Here is a 19,646-nt window from a genome sequence, read left to right on the forward strand (position 1 = left end):
GGGAAATCCTAAGACAAGTGAGTGTTGGGGAGCATCAAAAACATGGAAAGTAATCCGCTCCGTGTGAGAATCAGAGAAGGTTAGGGTCACAGGAGAGGTGCAGTGAGTCACAATGTACATAACGTGCCCATCTAAGGCGGTGGCAGGCACGGGAGAGTCTAGAGGAACAAACGAGAGATTAAGTTTCTTGGCTAAATTACCATCCATCAGGTTAGCATCAGCACCAGAGTCAATGAGAACAGATTGAGGAATGGTTATAGTGTCAGAGGAGAGAGTCACTTGGGGAGAAATGTCGGATAGACGTCTCTCTACTGGAAGAGCTACATACCCTCACTGAAGCCTGATGAGTCGACCCACTGCGCCGTATGGGGCAGTTAGCCAGGAAATGCCCCATCTGAGCACAGTAGATGCACCTTCCCTCGTTGCGTCTACGAAGACGTTCCTCAGGAGAGAGCCGGGTGCGTCCGATCTGCATAGGCTCCGACGTGTCACTGCTGGCGGTGGTCGTAGGTGGGAGAACGGACGCGGATGCATGTCGAGGTGGAGAGCTCCGGGATGAATGGGCGGCGGGGTACCGGCCCGGGAGGAAACCTCTGGTCCAGTCGCGATCCAACATTCTCTTATCAATTTAAGCAGCCAGAGAAATTAATGCGTCTAACTCAGTGGGTAAATCTAAAGGTGTTGATGAGTCCTTGATGCGGTCAGAAAGACCATTAAAGAAGGCATCCCCCAACGCGAGCTGATTCCAACCACTGTCGGCTGCTAATGTTCGAAACTCGACAGCAAAGTCCATAACACTGCGTCTCCCTTGACGCAAAGAAACTAGAGCTTTAGCAGCCTCACGACCGGGAATAACAGTCTGAAAAATCTGAGTGAACGTCTTCTCAAATAATGGCAGAGAGCTACAAATGGCTGACCGGCGATTCCACTCGGCCGTGGCCCAGTTCTTGGCCCGACCGGACAAAAAGGAAATCATGTAGGCTATCTTGCTGCGATCGGAGGTGAATGCTGCAGCATTAAACTCAAAATGAAGCTCACATTGAGTCAGAAAGGGTCTGCAGTCGCCAGATTCACCAGAGGACCTTTCGGGGTTGGATAGCTGTAAGTGAGCCGGTGCCGGGGAGGTGCGCGGGCCACCGCGTTCCGGCTGAAGGAGCACGGTGGGTTCCCCTTGCTGCTGACCGACCCTCAAGTCGCTTAGTTGGGTAGACAATGTGACAAACGCCGCTTCTTGGCGTTTGTTGGAGTCGGCTAGCTCCTGCCTTAAAGGTCCCATGGCATGAAAATTTCACTCTCAGAGGTTTTTTAGCCTTAAAATGAGTTCCTCTAGCCTCCTTAAGTCACCCCAGTGAGTAGAAATTGCGAAATGTATTCACTGAGCAGTACAGCATTTCCTCCGTGTTTTGAATAGAGCGCCTCCAAGTGTCTCGTTGACTCAAGGCTCCTGGTATGACGTCATGCCAGGATAGAGCTCATCAAAATTTCCCACCCCCTCTCTCCGCCACGCCCTCTGTCTCCACCCACACCTGCATTACCTTACCCGCCCAACTCATGTGGAGTAGACCGAGACTCGCCAAAGAAAGAAGACTCGCCACGACTGAAGACAGTCACAGAAGATACAGCAATGGCTTCCAAACGACGTTACCATGCGAAATGTACAGTGCCAGGATGTGAAGATGAAGAGAAGAGTCTGTTTGCGCTTCCATCCTCTGTCCCTTTGAAAACGGAATGGCTTAATTTCATTTACGAGGGACGGGTGCCCATGCATGTTCCAAAGAGCGTCAGTGTTTGCGAGACACATTTCAGAGGAATGCTTTCACAACTTGGGACAGTACAGGGCAGGTTTTGCCCTACACCTGAAGTTGAAGCCTGGATCAGTGCCAAGCCTTGCCGGTCCATCAGCTACCCACACCGATCAAGTAAGTCATAATTATTTGCTAGCCGCTAGCACTTTATGGGTGACAGCTAACTAGCCAACATTAGCTGTGGAGGTATTTATCCATGAAACCTACACTGCGCTACAAAACCAATACTCTGTTAAACTGGTTAGATTTGGAAAATTGGTTGTAAAACAAGACATTTGTCTTTTGACCAAGTATCTTACGTGTAGGGGACTACATAAAGCATGAATACTTAGGTAAGCAAGTCTAGTTATGTTCTGCGGCTAGATACGTCTGTTACACGGAAAATGACGCCCGACGAAAACAATTCATATTTTGTAAGCTTTCTTTCGATTGGTGACTTTATATTTTGTAAGCATTTGTTACGGTTTGGTGACCTTTTATTTATTTATTTATTCATTTATTTTTACGTCGAGTCGTTTCTGCGTCTTTCGTGTGGGATACGCGATCGGGTGTTGTGGCTAGGTGAAGTTTAGCAAACGTTTGCTGACTACCCTCGAACATACACCATTAATTTATGTATCTGTCAATTCGAACACAGTTTTGACTTCAAATCTGTCGTGACTCGTCAGTTTATCACGAGTGTAATGCTCGGCTTTCGAACCATGAGATGTGTGCTCTCTGTCTGCATCAGGTTCACTCTTCACGGGCCAGCACATCAAGTGCTCACGTCCAGACATCCCGGAGCAGGGATGCTGCCTGCCTGCCAGACTGAGCCCATTGTCAATAGGACTGCAGCCACACCGAAGAATGTTGTCTTTCTCTATATTGGAATGCTTTGCAGGTGAGATGTTTTACCTTGTAGTTGTTGAAAGTTTTTGTTGTCTGAAATGTCATTATTGAGCCGGGTTTCTCCAGCACTATAAGTCTTGTGAATGTAATTTATATTTGATTTACCAAAAAATGTATACTTTTAGGGGGTTTTCAGATCATAGTTCCTATGAAACTTCACAATATATAAAAGCTTTTTCCAAAATGCTTTATACCTACTTTCAAAAATATTGTTTTATTTGTTACTACCATTAAAAGCAGCATTTAAATGTTTCAACATGTTATGTAAATCTCAGCTAATATCACTTTTCCTGATGCTTGAAATCAGATTTAAAAAAAGTAATGAGAACAGCTTTTATAGCATTTTGGAAAAGAGCTTTTCATATGCTCTCCCATGATGATGCATGTGTCTCTACCAGCTAACCCCCACCACCATGACAAATGAAAATTCTGTGAGAAACACCGTTTACACATTGTTTCTTGTACTTTCAGACGGTACTTGGCGGCGATCCACTTTAATGAAAATGCGAACCGACCACAGGCCCAGACAGCAGACGGTGTACCTCTCTTCAAAATCTCCTTTCCCAAATCCAAGAAGGGAGAGTGCAGTCAAACGTCAAAAGACTAAGCCAACCTTTGGTAAGACCTCAAAAGTTCAAGAATTCAAGTCCAACTACTTTTGCCTTTATCACATTTACTGAGGTTAATTCCAACAAATAGAAATACAAAAAATGTGAGAAATATAAATCTAAACAAACGTAAATATATAGAACAAATATAAATATATAAATAGATATAAAAATAAACATTGAAATGTACAAATGACTAACTGAAATGTACAAATGTTGTGCGTGTACAGTGTGTATGAATGTTCTGTGTGAAAAGGGTATGTGGATGTCCTGATGGACCTAATTTTTCACACGCGAGGCAGTCTAAACCCGGTGCAGTGTCCTTCATCATCGGGGTACTCGGCACGGATACGCAGGACCACACAGGCAGGAATGACCACTCTGATCCGGCGACCCAAAAAGCCCCAGCACCACGCCACAAACTGCCTGTAGGCCAAATACCTGAAGCGCCTGGAAGAACAGATAGAAAAAATGACACTTGCAGAGAATGTTGTTGTTCTTCTGTTATTGCTATGTTGTACATATTTACATATTCCTATGGATTATTCTTGATTGTGTTTTAATGTCTTGTAAATAAATCTACAAACACTCTTCATACTGTCTGCATAGTTGAATTATCAGGCTCTGTTGGGTGGGTATACTGTAAACTCTATGTATGTGGCTATGAGTGATTATTTTACAACGCTTACCGATGCGTTCTTCTCAGGCGTAAACTGCCAAATGGTGCCTGTAGACTCGCCCAGCGGTTTGTAGCGAATATACATTGAGACAGACCGGCTCAAACCCTGGATGATCCAGCATACATGCTGGCTCTGCCGCCACTTCTCCTAGTAGTGCTGTGACCTAATAAAGATTAGAACTAGACATGGTAAGTGTCATTTCAGGAACAGGTGGATCGAAATGTTTACAGTGTTACCTGAGGGATCTCCATGCAGCATCTACTCTCCCTTTCTGTGGGCATTATCTCGCAAATTCCACATTGACACCTATTATTAAAAAAAAAAAAGGCAGTGTAATGATATTCTGTTTTCAGGTAATGCCGGCAAATATAACAATGAAACATCTTTAGTGGCAAGTAAATGAGTTAACAGGTGAGCATGGAGAATAATTACATGCTGGTCAGAATACTATCATGTTTTTTGCATGCCATAGGCTACTGTATAACTACATGGGCAACGCACAGCTGGCTGTTCCCAGTGAAGACAGGCTACTAAAAAGGTGTACACAGAAATATGTAGCATAAGTTTCACTTCGTGTAGTTACACTTTGGATCCAGCACCTGGTCAGGATATGATGAGGTATGGTTTTTTTTGTATATTATAACATGTAAACCTTTTTGTCTAGAAAACTTTGTTATAAATTGCTCCCCTTATGTCAACACTGGGTGGAGAATCATTTGCCAAACAGGACAGTGTTTGTGGGGGTAATTGCAATTGCAATTTTCATGAAATTACCTGCGCTGAAATGCGGCTTTCTTCTAAGAGGCCAAATCTGCGTTTTCCGGGTGAATTTTGAGAACGCCTGGGGGTATAACATCCTGAAGCCTCCGAAAGCCCATTTAAAGTGCCGCTACTATACCATGCCATGGGAACTTTAAGGAGGCCATCTGATCCTCCTGCATGCGGAGCCACTGAGCTTGGGTCTTCAGCGCCTCCCGGAAAGAATCTGGTACTGCAGGGTCCATGGTTCTGGTCAGATTGTACTGTCACGACCTGACAGACAGTGGACCCACAGAGCAGACCAGAGGCAGACGAGGTAGACGTAAAAGGAGTTTATTCCAAGTCGGTACACGGGAAGGCAGTCAGTAAGGCAAAGGTACAAAATCGCTAGGCAAAGGGGTAATCCAGAAAAACGGGCAAGGATTCGGAATAACCAGAAATGCAATCAATATCTCGAGAAGTAGAACGCCGGAAAGCTAGCAAAATGCACAGACAATCTGACAAAGACACACTGGGGAGCAAAGGTATAAATAAACAGAACACAGGTGAAAACAATGGGCAATCAGACACAACGGGAGTCAAGAAACCTAAAATGACGCACAACAGGAAGTGAAGGAAAAATAAAACAGGAAGCAGACAAGACTATCAAAATAAACCATGAACAGATAACACAGACCCTGACAGTTTTCCCCTTAATCAATACTTCCATATTGGATTTGATCAATCTGTCTTTGTTGACAGGATATGTACCTCAGCCTTTTAAGGTTGCTGTAATTAAACCTTTACTTAAAAAACCTATTCTTGACTCAGAAGTGTTAGCTAATTATAGACCTATATCTAATCTCCCTTTTATGTCTAAAGTTCTTGATAAAATAGTTGCAGCACAACTTTGTGATCATTTCCACAGAAATAATCTGTTTGAAGAGTTTCAGTCAGGATTCAGAGTGCATCACAGCACAGAAACTGCACTGCTGAAAATTTCTGCCAAATGCACACGAACATTCCGTATGCTTGGAATGCATTGTAAAGTCAGAAATGAGTCATTTGCACAAAAACCTTAATATTTTAAAAACTATAAAAGTTAGAAACACCAAAAGATATAACCATCATGTGTCACAGCTCCTGACGAGCTGTAACCACATTCACCTGTTCCTCATCTAGAGCCTGGCTCGGGCCGGATTTTTCTGTCCGAGCCCGGCCCTCAACCGACAGAAAAGTTCTCAAATCCGACCCGAGCCCGAGATTAATTAAAATATTTGTGTCCGAGCCCGCCGGAAGCCTGAGACCAGTGACCAACGCAAGACGGCGCACCCTAATCAGTAAATACACATGGGTGACAGTGCACCATTATCCACCATAATCCATTATAAAACATAGGCTACACATTAATGGCGGTGCACCATAACAAATGCACAAGCACTCTTCGACCAGAATAAACACCCATTAAACTCAATACAGAGAGAAAAAAAAGTTGACTAATAAAACAATAGAAACATTCTCATTTTCCACGACTTTCAGTTCTCCAGAAGCTATTTTTCTTTTAATGTCCTCCATAGCGCTTCCAGCCAACTGAGCTCGGCTGCACTGATCGCACGTGTTTAATGTAAAGTTGTTCGAATGTTCGATATGCGTGCGTGCGCACCGAGCATGCACAGACCACAGATGCACACAGATGCATGCTGCACGGCATGAGGCACGAATAGCCTACCAACATTTTCATTTATGCATATTCAATTATTTATAATTTATAATATTATATAAAGAGTTCAAACAAAAACAAATGCTAGAAAATAAATAAAATGGTCACTAAAATAATGCATCCTTAGCCCTTTTTCCATCAACGACATGATTCGCTTTAATTTGATGCGCATCAGAAGTTAGTGCGATACATGTGATGGAAAAACGGTTAAATCGCTAGAACGCCTGTTTTGTCGCATTAAATCAATTCGCTCGAAATAGGTGGTTCAGGGCTAAGTTGTATCGCTACAGAAGTGATGGAAAAGGTTAATGCGATTCAGACTAGCCACGCATGCGCAGATGGTATTGGTAAAGCGCGAGGATTCGAATGTTGTTGTTGAGCCGCTCAGCCGCCCCATTTCACCTATCCTGTCGGTATCAAAACAGCAGCAACAACTAGTAACAACAATGTCCGATGATAAAAGAAACAACTGGTCGAGAGCAGAGACTCTGCTTTTTTTAAACACAATTCGGGAGGTCCTGAAGCAGCATAATTAATTCTCGCCTCGCTCTCATCGATGAGAGCGAGGCGAGAATTAATTATGCTGCGGATCCTGCGGATGAAGGATCCTCCTTCTTAAATTTCTGACGGCAATTATAAGCTGACAGCAGCACTAGCAGCATGTTTAGTCCTATCCTACGGTCCATAACTCTAAATAAGTAACTAGCCTAATAAATAAAACGAAAGCCGGTGGTGAAAAGGTACGTAGCCTTGAAAGTTATAGCAACTGTTATAACAGGAGGCTGACAATAACAGCGCGAGCAATTAAATTCCCGCTACCGAGCATTCTAATTCGCTACAATTCGCCACTTTTGTAATGGAAAATCATCTGGTCGAGTCAGAATAATGCGCATCAGCACGTTCCGGTGATGTCATTTTATTTCGCTAGAATCGTCCTGTTTGATGGAAAACCAACCGAATGCATCTTATATCGCAACAAAGTAATGCGATATAACTTTTAATTCGCCACAGAATCTGATGGAAAAAGGGCTCTTGAGCAAAAAAAAAATGTGTTTTTGCATAATATAATATTTAAGAAATGTGCTGAGCCAGGGGGTGCCGAGCTATCGCACGGTGGTGCCTTGGCTCCACTAAAAATACCCTAGCCTCGCCCCTGCAGCAGAATATCAGAATCAGAATCAGAATCAGAATCGCTTTTTATTGCCAGGTATGTGGACACACACGAGGAATTTGACTCCGGTTACACCTCACTCTCTTTAGTGCAACACTTACAAAAAAATAGACAAAAAAATAGACATAGAACAAGATTAAATCAGAAGTGCAAATTGGTGCATGGTGCAAGGATGAAACACTGAAGTCCGGTTTTAGCTGTTTAACACAGAGACAGCCTGAGGGAAGAAACTGTTCCTGTGTCTTGTTGTTTTGGCGTACAGAGTTCTGTAGCGCCTTGCAGAAGGGAGGAGTTTAAACAGTTTGTGTCCAGGGTGTGATGGGTCTGCAGAGATGTCACCTGCCCGTTTCCTGACTCTGGACAGGTACAGATCCTGGATGGAGGGCAGGCTGACACCAATAATCTTCTCTGCAGACCTTATTGTCCGTTGCAGTCTGTTTTTTTCCTGTTTGGTGGTTGATCCGAACCAAACGGTGATGGATGAACAGAGAACAGACTGAACAATGGCGGTGTAAAACTGGATCAGCAGCTCCTTAGGTAGGTTGAGCTTCCTGAGCTGCCGCAGGAAGTACAACCTCTGCTGTGCCTTTTTGATGGTAGTGACTGTGTTGGTCTCCCACTTCAGGTCCTGAGAGATTGTGGGGCCCAGAAACCTGAAGGATTCCACAGCAGACACTGCGTTGTTGGTGATGGTGATGGGTGGCAGAGTGGGGGGGCTTCTCCTAAAGTCCACTGTCATCTCCACTGTTTTTAGCGTGTTCAGCTCCAGATTGTTCTGAACACACCAGCAGACCAGCCGTTCAACCTCCCGTCTGTATGCAGACTCATCACCGTCCCGGATGAGGCCGATGACTGTTGTGTCATCTGCAGACTTCAGGAGTTTAACAGACGGGTCTCTTGAGGTGCAGTCGTTGGTGTAAAGGGAGAACAGCAGTGGGGAGAGTACACACCCCTGGGGGGCACCTGTGCTGATGGTCCGGGTGCTGGATGTGATGCTCCTCAGCCTCACCTGCTGCTTCCTGTCAGTAAGGAAGTTTGTAATCCACTGACAGGTGGAGGAGGGCACAGTGAGCTGGGTGAGTTTGGTGCGGAGGATGGCTGGGACGATGGTGTTGAACGCCGAACTGAAGTCGACAAACAGGATCCTGGCGTATGTCCCTGCAGAGTCGAGGTGTTGCAGGATGTAGTGCAGTCCCATGTTAACGGCATCATCCGCTGACCTGTTCGCTCGGTAGGCGAACTGCAGGGGGTCCAGCAGGGGGTCTGTAATGTCCTTCAGGTACCCCAACACCAGTCTCTCGAAGGACTTCATGACTACAGATGTGAGGGCAACAGGCCTGTAGTCGTTCAGTCCTGTGATGGTGGGTTTCTTGGGGACCGGGATTATTGTGGAGAGTTTGAAGCATGAGGGGACTTCGCACAGCTCCAGGGATCTGTTGAAGATCCGGGTGAAGATGGGGGCCAGTTGGTCAGCGCAGACCTTCAGGCAGGAAGGTGACACACCGTCTGGGCCGGGTGCCTTCCTGATCTTTTGTCTGTGAAAGACTGAGGCTGCGGCTACACGAAAACGTTTTTCACTGTAAACGATACTTTTTCTTATCGTTTCGCTGTCGCGGCCACACGGAGCCGGCGTTCCCACTACCCCAAAACGATAGTTTTTGAAAACGGGTTCCAGAGTGGGAAAGTTTGAAAACGGCCTCGTTTCGTTTCCATTGTTACAGCTAAAACGTTTTTGCGTCAGTCACACGTTGACGCTGTGAGACAATTTTAACACTTCTCTATTGTCTCACAGCGTGGCGTGACACAGCGGCGTGTGTACTGCATCGTTTCATCGTTTTCATCCGTTCTCGTCTGGACAGCAGCGCGTTTCCGTGTGGTCGCAAGAATTTTCGTACCCGTTTTCAAAAAAAACCTCGTTTCGTTTTCGTGTAGCCGTAGCCTGACAGAACATCCTCTTCACAGATCGTGAGTGCTGGTGGGGGGTCAGAGGGGAGAGGTGGCAGAGTGGCAGGTGATGTCAATGGGGGGGGGGGAGGTGTGAATGTGTCAAACCTGCAGTAGAACACATTCAGCTCGTCAGCCAGTTGATGATTCGCTGCAGTGTTTGGGGATGGTCTCCTGTAGTTGGTGATGGACTGCAGAACTCTCCACACTGACGCTGGATCGTTGGCTGAAAGGCTGTTTTTAATCTTTTCAGCCTAGCTCCTCTTGGCTGCTTTCACCTCCATTGTCAGCGTGTTTCTGGCCTGGTTGTACAGGACTCTGTCCCCACTTCTGTAGGCCTCCTCCTTGGCCTGACGAAGTTGCCTGAGTTTTGCAGTGAACCAGGGTTTGTTGTTGCTGTATGTGCGGAAGGTTTTGGTGGGCACACACATGTCCTCACAAAAGCTGATGTAAGATGTCACGGTATCAGTCAGTTCATGCAGGTCTGAGGCTGCAGTCTCAAAAACACTCCAATCAGTGCAGTCAAAGCAGGCTTGTAATTCCACTTTGGCGTTGTTGGTCCATCTCCTCACCGTCTTGACCACAGGCTTAGCAGATTTCAGCTTCTGCCTGTAGGTCGGGATAAGATGAACCATGCAGTGGTCAGAGAGTCCCAGGGCTGCACGGGGGACAGAGTTATATGAGTTCTTAAAAGCAGTGTAACAGTGGTCCAGAGTGTTTGTGTCCCTGGTGGGACACACTATGCTGTTTATATTTTGGCAGTTCGTGGCTGAGGTTTGCTCTGTTAAAGTCCCCCAAAACAATGAGCAGAGAGTCCGGGTGTTTTTTCTCCACGTTATTAATCTGGTCGGCCAGGTGTTGTAATGCCTCAGTAACACAGGCCTGAGGAGGGATGTAGACTCCGACCAGAACAAACAAGGAAAAACTCCCGCGGCAAATAGAACGGTTTACAGTTGATGAAGAGTGTTTCTAGTTGAGGACTGCATGATTTGTTTAGGACCGTGACATCAGTACACCAACCTTCGTTAATGTAAAAGCAGATTCCGCCTCTCCTCGTTTGCCCCGTAAGCTCCGTTATCCGGTCCGCTCGGTGCAGGTGAAATCCAGGCAGGTAGAGAGCAGTGTCCGGGATGTGCTCACCGAGCCAGGTTTCGGTGAAGCACAAGGCAGCAGATCTGTTGAAGTCCGTGTTGGTTGTATTGAGGAGCTGCAGTTCGTCCACCTTGTTCGCCAGAGAGCGGACGTTGGCCAGGTGAATAGACGGGAGCGCAGTGCGAAACCCCCGCTGCCGCAATCTGACAAGTGCGCCGGCTCGCTTCCCCCGATGTGTCCGGCGTCTCCAGCGGAGACCACAGAGAGCTGCTGCTCCTCCAATTAGTAGTTCTGTTAAGTTTTCCGGATCAATGAGAACCAAAGAAAAAACTTTGCTGGTGGTTATACCAATGTTTAGGAGTTCTTCTCTGGAGTAAGTGACCAGAGAAGGAGCACAGAAAACACAACAAATGCACAAAAACGTAAAAAACACGAGAGAGCGAAGTACCGAGGCAGCCATCCGCGGCGCCGTCTCCATGGTGAATATACTAAAGTATATCCATGTCTAGTGAAGGTGAAGGTGAAGAATGATGACACCGTGGCGAGGCACTGTATGCAATAGTGACTTCAGTATTGCCCACGGCGGACTTAATGACTGTAAAAGAAATGTGGAGGTAGGCTAAGTTGAACGCGCCATCATCTGCAGGGTTCTAGCTAGCGCAAACTTTTGTCACGGCCCGCTACGCTATAATTTTGGACCGCTACGCTTATTTTCAATACAGCATAACGGCATTTTGTCTGTATTTATTTGTACAATAACGCCAGATCAATGCCATTTTCATCTTTCTGACAAACTTGACACATTTTTCGCGATGGCACGCGTCCGCGGCTCCTAGAATCTCTGGTAAGAGTGCTCCGTAGCCATGGTTACTCACACACGCAGAAGCGCACACGTAAGGGGATTCGGCAGAAATCATGTTAGAATAGCTGTAGCCTATTTTAACACGTCCCTATTTGAAGTAAGCAAAAACGGTCAAAGTTGCTGTGCTTTTTCAAAGCTTCTTACATACAAAATGTGATGAGCTGATCAGGTTATCATTTAAGCTGAACGTGCAGTTGACTTGGCGCTCGAGAAAAGAACAGAAAACAGTCCTCTCCACGAAAGATGATGGAATAAAGCAACCACAAATGCTCTGTCTCTTTCTCTGTCCTACTTGTTGTCATACCTAGGCTTTACCCTACTGTTTTTGACGATGACAGCCAAGAAAGGTGGCGCAGTAGTTAGTGCAACTGCAGACGAAACAGTAGGTGCTCAGCGGCTCGCAGCAGCTGAAGTAAAGAGTGCTCCTAGCCGAACTAGGTCTACTCAACAACCGCAGAAGTCGTGCACACATAAGGGGATTCGGCAGAAATCATACATGTTAGAATAAATTTAATTTTAACCCGTCCCTATTTGAAGTAAGCAAAAACGGGCATGTCTCAATGTTGCTGTGCTTTTTTTAAAATTATTATTACGTTTCTTATACAGTAGCCTATGCGATGAGCTGATCAGGTTATCAAAGCTGAACGTGCAGTCTTGGCGCTAGAGAAAAGAACAGAAAACAGTCCTCTCCACGAAAGAGGATGGAATAAAGTAACAACAAATGCTCTGTCTCTTTCTCTCTCATGCTGCTTGTTGTCACACGTAGGCTAAATTCTACTGTTTTTTTTGGCGATTACAGCCAAGAAAGGTTGCGCGGTCAGTGCAACCGACAGACGAAAGGCAGAGGCACTCGGCGGCTCGCAACAACTGAAGTAAAAGAGTGCTCGTAGCCATGGTTACTCACAAACGCAGAAGTCGCGCACACATAAGGGGATTCGGCAGAAATCATTCATAGAATAATAAATGTAATTTTAACAGGTCCCTATTTGAAATCAAATGCAGCATGCATGAAAACACAGTATATGGAATCTTGAATGTTAAGCTGCAGTATTTGATCAATGAGTACGGTTCGTTTGTCATTGTCATTTATAGAAAAAAATAGTAGGCTAAGCCAGGTTTCCACTAGGAGGCGCGATTGACTCAGACTCAGAGCGTGCGCCTTTTCTTCTTTTTTCTACCGTCTTGCGATCTGGTCTATCATGCCACCATCGAGGCGAAAAACCATCAGTAGAGATGCAAGTAGAACTAGCATTGCGTCGTATTTCAGACCAGTTTTACAGAGGAAATCTCCTCTGCAAAACTGGTCTGACTCAGACACTCCCACCACTTCAAATGAACAAGCGCATCGCGCAGACCCGAAGAAACCCAAGTCGGGCATCGACCCCTCGTGGTAGACAGACTTCGAGTGGATGGAACCACATAGAGAAGGTAGGCCTATGTTCAAGTTCAAGTGCTTTTATTTGTCACATACATGTTTGTAGTGAAATGATGAAGGGGCCAGTTCTGCATCCAAAAAATAAAATAAAAAATAAATAAGAATAAGAAATAAGTGATATAACAAAACAAAACAAAAAAATGTTATTTAAAATGTGCAGCGTTCAGCAGTCTAGTTGCTTGAGGATAAAAACTAATGTCATGTAATTCTTGAAACAAAACTTTTGAAAAGCACTTTTTTAAGCTTTCAAGTTTCATGATATGATGTGATTGTTATAGATGTTACTAGTAGGCCTAACACTGGAAAAGTTGATATAATATTTATTCTTTTTTTTCAAAGGGATGTTTTGCAGTTACTGCATGCAACATCACCCTCCATAGTCAAAGGGGTTGAATACATGGGTTGATGTGCCTTGCACATCAATCACAAGATTCAGCCTTCTTCGGCACCAAAGGTCAGATGGGCACAAACATGCCCAGGCAATGATTGACGCTCAAAAGGCTGCCCAGGCGACTGGTGGAATCATGCAGCACATGAGGAAGCATGATGAAGGGACTTGGGCTGACATACCTGGCTCACCTGAACAAGGTAACTTTAGATTTGTTACATGTGGTAGTAGAGTAAACTTTGGCTGCTTAACGGTATTGCACACCTGGGGAAAATCTATTAATTTGTTAATTATTCTACAACATTGTGATTGTTTTTCTTCCAGGCTGGCAATGCCAGCTATACATCAGATGAAGTCATGCAGGAGATGGTGAAAGTCTTGTTTTTCATCTCCTGTGTGAGCACTACGCCACAGAGGTGGAGAGCCTGTCCGAGGTGGAGAATGAATACAACGTGCTGTCTGCTCTGCTGGAGAGACACTACAATGTCATGAAGACAACAGAGGTCCTGAAGGCAGTACAGGAGCGACATGGAAACACCATGCCCAACCTGGCCAAGTTGGCAGCAGCGGCGGCTGTTCTGCCAGTGTCAACAGCAGGTGTGTGGACTTGACTGGCTTGTATAATAAAATTGATTTCTGTACTTTTCAGTATATGTACGCTAAAACAGGGTTCATAGTTGCTCATATGTTAGGGATAATGGGATATTTGTAAAATTGTTTTTATAACATCTTCCATATAACATTTTCAGATTGTGAGAGGGGGTTTTCCACCTTGAAAAGGGTGAAGACACCTCTGAGAAACCGATTGAAGGAGGCGACCCTTAACAACCTCCTCATGATATCCATGGAGGGCCCCCCAGCTGAGGAGTTCGACTTCAATGAAGCTTGTGACAACTGGGCAAAAATGGCCAAGAGACACTTAAACGTATAAAGAGGTTGCCTGCGTTTTTACCTCTGTCAAGGAGGTTATGTTTTTGGTTGCGTTGGTTTGTCTGTCTGTCTGTTTGTTGGTCTGTCATCAGGATAACTGAAAAGTGTGTAACTTTAATAAACATTTTTTTAATCTCTATTCCTGGTTATGTCTAAGTTTTAATGTCTTCTGACAAGGTCCGTTATGAAGGTAACACACTGCCAAAAGCAAAGATGGGAACATCTCCCATTAAGACTTTATTGTTTTTAAAGTACAATTTCTCCCTTTGGGTACCCCTAGAATGGCCAATTTTTACCTTAAATTTCCAAAACCTTCCGCACCATCCCCCCGGGCTTGGTCGCTTCGCTCCCTCGCCTACACCACTACGCTATAATTTCATCCTAGCTAGAACCCTGATCTGCATTTTATTTCTGTAGGTTAAATGCTGTTATAAAATAAAGCAAAACATATCAAAGACTTATTTAAAGTATCAATACGCATTTAGTTACTAAATTGTATAGGCCTATATCTAACTAGCCAGCTACAGTATCTAACTATCTATATCCAGCCCGTCTAAGCCTTTTAAAAAGTGCGCAAAGTTGTCCGATTGCGCTGATTTCCATGAAAGCGGGCTCTATCGGGCAAGCTTTTAACCTTTCCTGAGGCTCTTAACGTGTATCAAAATACTTTTTACCGAATTGGCCGTGGTGTCAGTAGCAATACAATTCAAACCAGGGGCTAACCATACCATTAGCTAGCACAGACATTATACATTTTGAGATTTCAAAAACAGCGTACTTACCTTTCTCAGCTTCCGTGTTCCACAGCCGTGCGCACAAATTAATCCATCGCCGAAGTCAATGGATTAATAGAGCCCGCTTTCATGGAAATCAGCGCAATCGGACAACTTTGCGCAGCGGGCATGAAAATTTCTCGCGTTTTTCCCTTTGGCCAACTTTCCTTGGTCTCCAACAGATGGGATATGTTTGTAAAAATACCGGAATTCTCCTTTAAAGACATTTCGGTTCTCATGTGTCCATGCACGAAATATCTTTTAACTTATCTAGACTGTTGCTTGTTTTTAAATTCATTTAAATGATTTTATTTGTTTCTCTTTATATTATTTTATGTATTTTTAATGCTTCTTACACTCCCTGCTGCAATGCTTTTATTTTATGTAAAGCACTTTGAATTGTTTGTACATGAAATGTGCTATATAAATAAATTTGATTTGATTTGATTTATGCATACAAAATAGGGGGGGTCAATAAGCATCTCCCTTAAAATGAGTTTTTGGAACTTGGGATGTCTGCATAAAGCCTGGTTTAAGCCTGGTTTATAGTCGGTAACGCAAGACGCAATGCAAGACGCAAGACACAACGCAAGCCCTTGCGCTGTTGCAAGCCCCCCCTTGCGTGCTTGCGTGTGTCACCTCAATTTTCTAAACTTCACGCAAGACGCGAGCAGAGCTATAGAGTAGCCACTCTGGACGCGAGCACAAGCCACTATCTACAACACATCCATTCCGGTTTCATCCCCTAATAAAAGACCGCTGTTTTCAAACGCCAAGGTAGAAAGCGAAGAAGAAGAAGAAGAAGAAGAAGAAGAAGAAGAAGAAGAAGAAGAAGATTTTTAACAAAACATTTATTGACAATGATCCAATAATACAACTTTACACAATCAGGTCACATAAGCTAAATAATTAAATAAATAAATATTTACATTAGTAGCTTGTTGTATATGAGTTCTTGATTTGAAACAGTGCACAGTACATTGTTAAAACCCCACACTTGTAAGAAATTATTTAAGTCCCCTGTGGCTCTGTGGAAGCAAAAGAAGAAGAAGAAGAAGAAGCATGAATCCCATAGACATAATATATATAATGTATTATGTCTACAATGAATCCACTCGAAGAGAGACTTGCCGAAGAGGTCCTGGCGGTGAATTTCCTTTCATGGTAGTATGCTTGTCATTGAAAAAACCTGCTGCTCCACCTACTGTCCTGGCGGTGAATCGCCACGCAGCACACTCAAGCGCCGGCAAAGCTAAATGATGCATAAACGTCTCGAGCTATTAACACAAGCGCAAGACGCAAGCGCAAGGGCAGTTAAAAGAAGTAGCAACTTAATATGACATAATCATTTTATTCCACTTTTCTTGAAGCTATTTGAGGAGTAGTGATAAAAATGTGTGCCTAAACCCCATTGGTCATGTGTTTTTATGACATTGTAAGAGCCAAGACAGAGTGCTGTTCTCCTATCACCCCTACCTCCTGACCCAAAAAGAAAAATGTTTTTGTGTTTGCTATTGTAGATAGATAAGTCACCCATGATGTTTTTTGAAGCAGCGGATATTTCCTAAATTTCTCCGTTGTATTGAAAATGAGGAGTCACGTGACTCCGGTCGGCCATGTTGGCAGAAGAATCTATTGGTTGCCAGGGGCAACGCCATTAACTTAACGGATATCTTCCCGCATTTGTCATTTCGGCAGGGCAGAGACGAATACAAAAGAAAGAAAGAAAGCAAAGCAATGGAGAGAGATAAGGCGAAAGAAAAGGGACCTTACAGGGACAAGCTTATTACAAGCGCAAAGCAGCGGTATTTGGAGAAACTGTCCAGCATCCAAAATATTGATCCTTACGAGCTCCCTGCAGCAGAATGGCACAGAGACCTGGACCAGTTACCTCCGTGCACATATATGGACATAGTCAATTATCTTGTCTTTGGTGTAAGTTACTACACTATGCAGGAGTTTAAAAGTCACAAATCTTTGGAATCGTACGAGACTTTCTGCTGTGGCTGGGTGCAGGACTTGGCCATCTACAAGCCTCCAGGTGGCTCTGGTGATGATAACAGCGTTGTACTGGCAAAGGTAAGGTTCTTGTCATGCGTTTTAGTGTGTTGTAATTACATTGCATTTAGACACTTCTTGACCAAAATGACAACGTAATTAACTGCGACTTTCGAAGAGGCAACAATTTGCAAATTGAGCATTTTCAAAGAGGCAACAGTTCGCTAGTTAGCTAGGCAGCAACGGTAAAACAACGGTAAAACAACGGTTGCAACAACGGTTGCAACAACATAAGGTAACTTCGTAGCTTTAAGAGACCACAACATAAAGAGATTTTTAGATAACTTACCCGAGTGAAAATGCAGAGAACACACTCTCAACCACGGAGGGGCGCAATCGAAAGTAAGGTCCTTTCTTCTTATTGCAGCCAACCAAGCAACCCGGCGTCTCCTGGTCAGGTCAGAAACCTGCTCTCCCTGATGCTGCATCCATTTAGGAAACCGAAAATAACGAATTTCGTTGTTCCTATGTTTCCCAAACGTATTGTGTGAGGTACTGGAACAGTTCTTCACACAGCATTGATTTCCAGGCATGTTCTTGCAATTCCGTAATGTTAACACTAACTGATTTAAAAACACACGCGTACAATGTAAACTAACGGAGAGAACGGCGTTTTCTCGCTAGCATTCTGCCAACATGGCGGATAGGGGCGGGGCTCTGTACTATGACGACAACTCCTCATTCTCAATACGGATGTGTAAGGTAGTACGGAAGAGTATTAGGGCCAGGCATAAGAAAAAATATTTATATTTTGCCTGTCGAGAATAAAGTCGACATGTCGAGATTAAAGTCGAAATGTCGAAAATAAAGTAATAAGATGATGGACCAGAGGAGTTGACTTTTTTTCTCGACATTCCGACTTTATTCTCGACATGTCAACTTTAACCTCCACAGGCAAAATATTATTATTTTTTCTTATGCCTGGCCCTAATACTCTTCCGTAGTAAGGGATACTTCTTCTTCTTCTTCTTCTTCTTCTTTTTCTTTAATGGCGAATCGCATCCCCTTGGAGCATATATCGCCACCTACCGTTGTTTTATTTGATGTTCACCTTATATCCTTGTCCTCAGACCAGTGTTTTTGAGGAACGTGAAGATCAGCTTATTTACTTCTTTTCTGGATTTACTTTCATATATTGCCTTGAAGTCCATGTCCTTGATGTTATAGTGTTCCAGTGCAGTTTTCAGCATGAGTCTTTGCCTTGTATATTCCGGGCAGCTAAAAAATACATGATGTATTGTCTCTTGTTGTTGGCAACCATTGCACTTGCCAGTTGGATGTTTTCCAATCAGATGCATTGTTGAATTTAACCCAGAGTGGCCTAATTTTATCCTGCTATTAATGCTCTGTTCTCCTCTACTACTCCCCCAAGTGCTTTCCTTTCCTACTTCCCTTTGTATCTGGTATAAATGTCTTCCTTTAGTGTTACTGTCCCACCCCTTTTGCCATTGTTGCTTGATGACAGCTTTTGTAACCGATTTGATTTCTGCTCTACTGATGGGTACCATTATATCAATCTGATTCTCTTTCAAGCCACATTTTGCCATTTGATCCACTATCTCATTCCCTCTAATACCCACATGCGCTGGAACCCACACAAATTGAACAATAAGTCCCAAATGAAGTAGCCTAAACATGATGTGTAAAATTTCCTGTAAAATATCCTGCCGACATTCTGAAGAGAAGTTGTTTATACTCTCCAGAGCTGCGCTGGAGTCAGAGCAAATGACCACTCGCATTGGCTGTACTTCCTCTATCCACTGAAGTGCTAGTGAGATAGCCATCATCTCTACTGTGTATACTGCGATGTGATCACTTGTTCGCTTCCCCACTTTGACCTTTAATTCAGGAACATAAAATGCACAACTAGTTTGCCCACTTTCTGGATTTTTGGATCCATCTGTAAATACTTGTATAAACTGCCCATATTGTTCATGTATAACAGTGTTCACATAAGCCTGCACATTGATCTTATTTTTCATTGACTTTACCTGTTTTAGTAATGCTAAATCTACTATAGGTTGATGTAGCACCCATGGTGGAACAGCTGATAACACCACCGTCGGACTAATATTCCATTCTTTAACTTTGAATTCCTTACATAACTCCGAAACAACCACAAAAACTTTCTTTTTTAATTTTGTTACTTTCTCAACTTGTTTTTACAGCTTGTCTAGTAGGGTGAGTATCTTTATGGCCCTGTAGATTTGCCCAGTAGTTAACAATTAACTGTTTTCTCCTTAATGAAATAGGTATTTCTCCAACCTCTACCTGAAGTGCCGACACTGGTGTAGATCTGACTGCCCCACAGCATATCCTTAGTGCTTGTGCCTGGATTCTATCTACTTTGTGTAGAGAAGAGTATGCAGCTGAACCATACACTATTAGTCCGTATTCTATGACTGATCTAATTAGGACTGTGTATACGTTCCTCAAAGCAGCTCTATCAGCCCCCCACTTAGTGCCTGCCAAGCACCTCATAACATTTAAAACCTTTTTACATTTATCTACTACTTTATCAATGTGAATACTCCATGTGACTCTCTCATCCAAC

The sequence above is a fragment of the Odontesthes bonariensis genome, chromosome 24 (genome assembly GCF_027942865.1).
Source record: "Odontesthes bonariensis isolate fOdoBon6 chromosome 24, fOdoBon6.hap1, whole genome shotgun sequence".
In the NCBI taxonomy this organism is placed as follows: Eukaryota; Metazoa; Chordata; class Actinopteri; order Atheriniformes; family Atherinopsidae; genus Odontesthes; species Odontesthes bonariensis.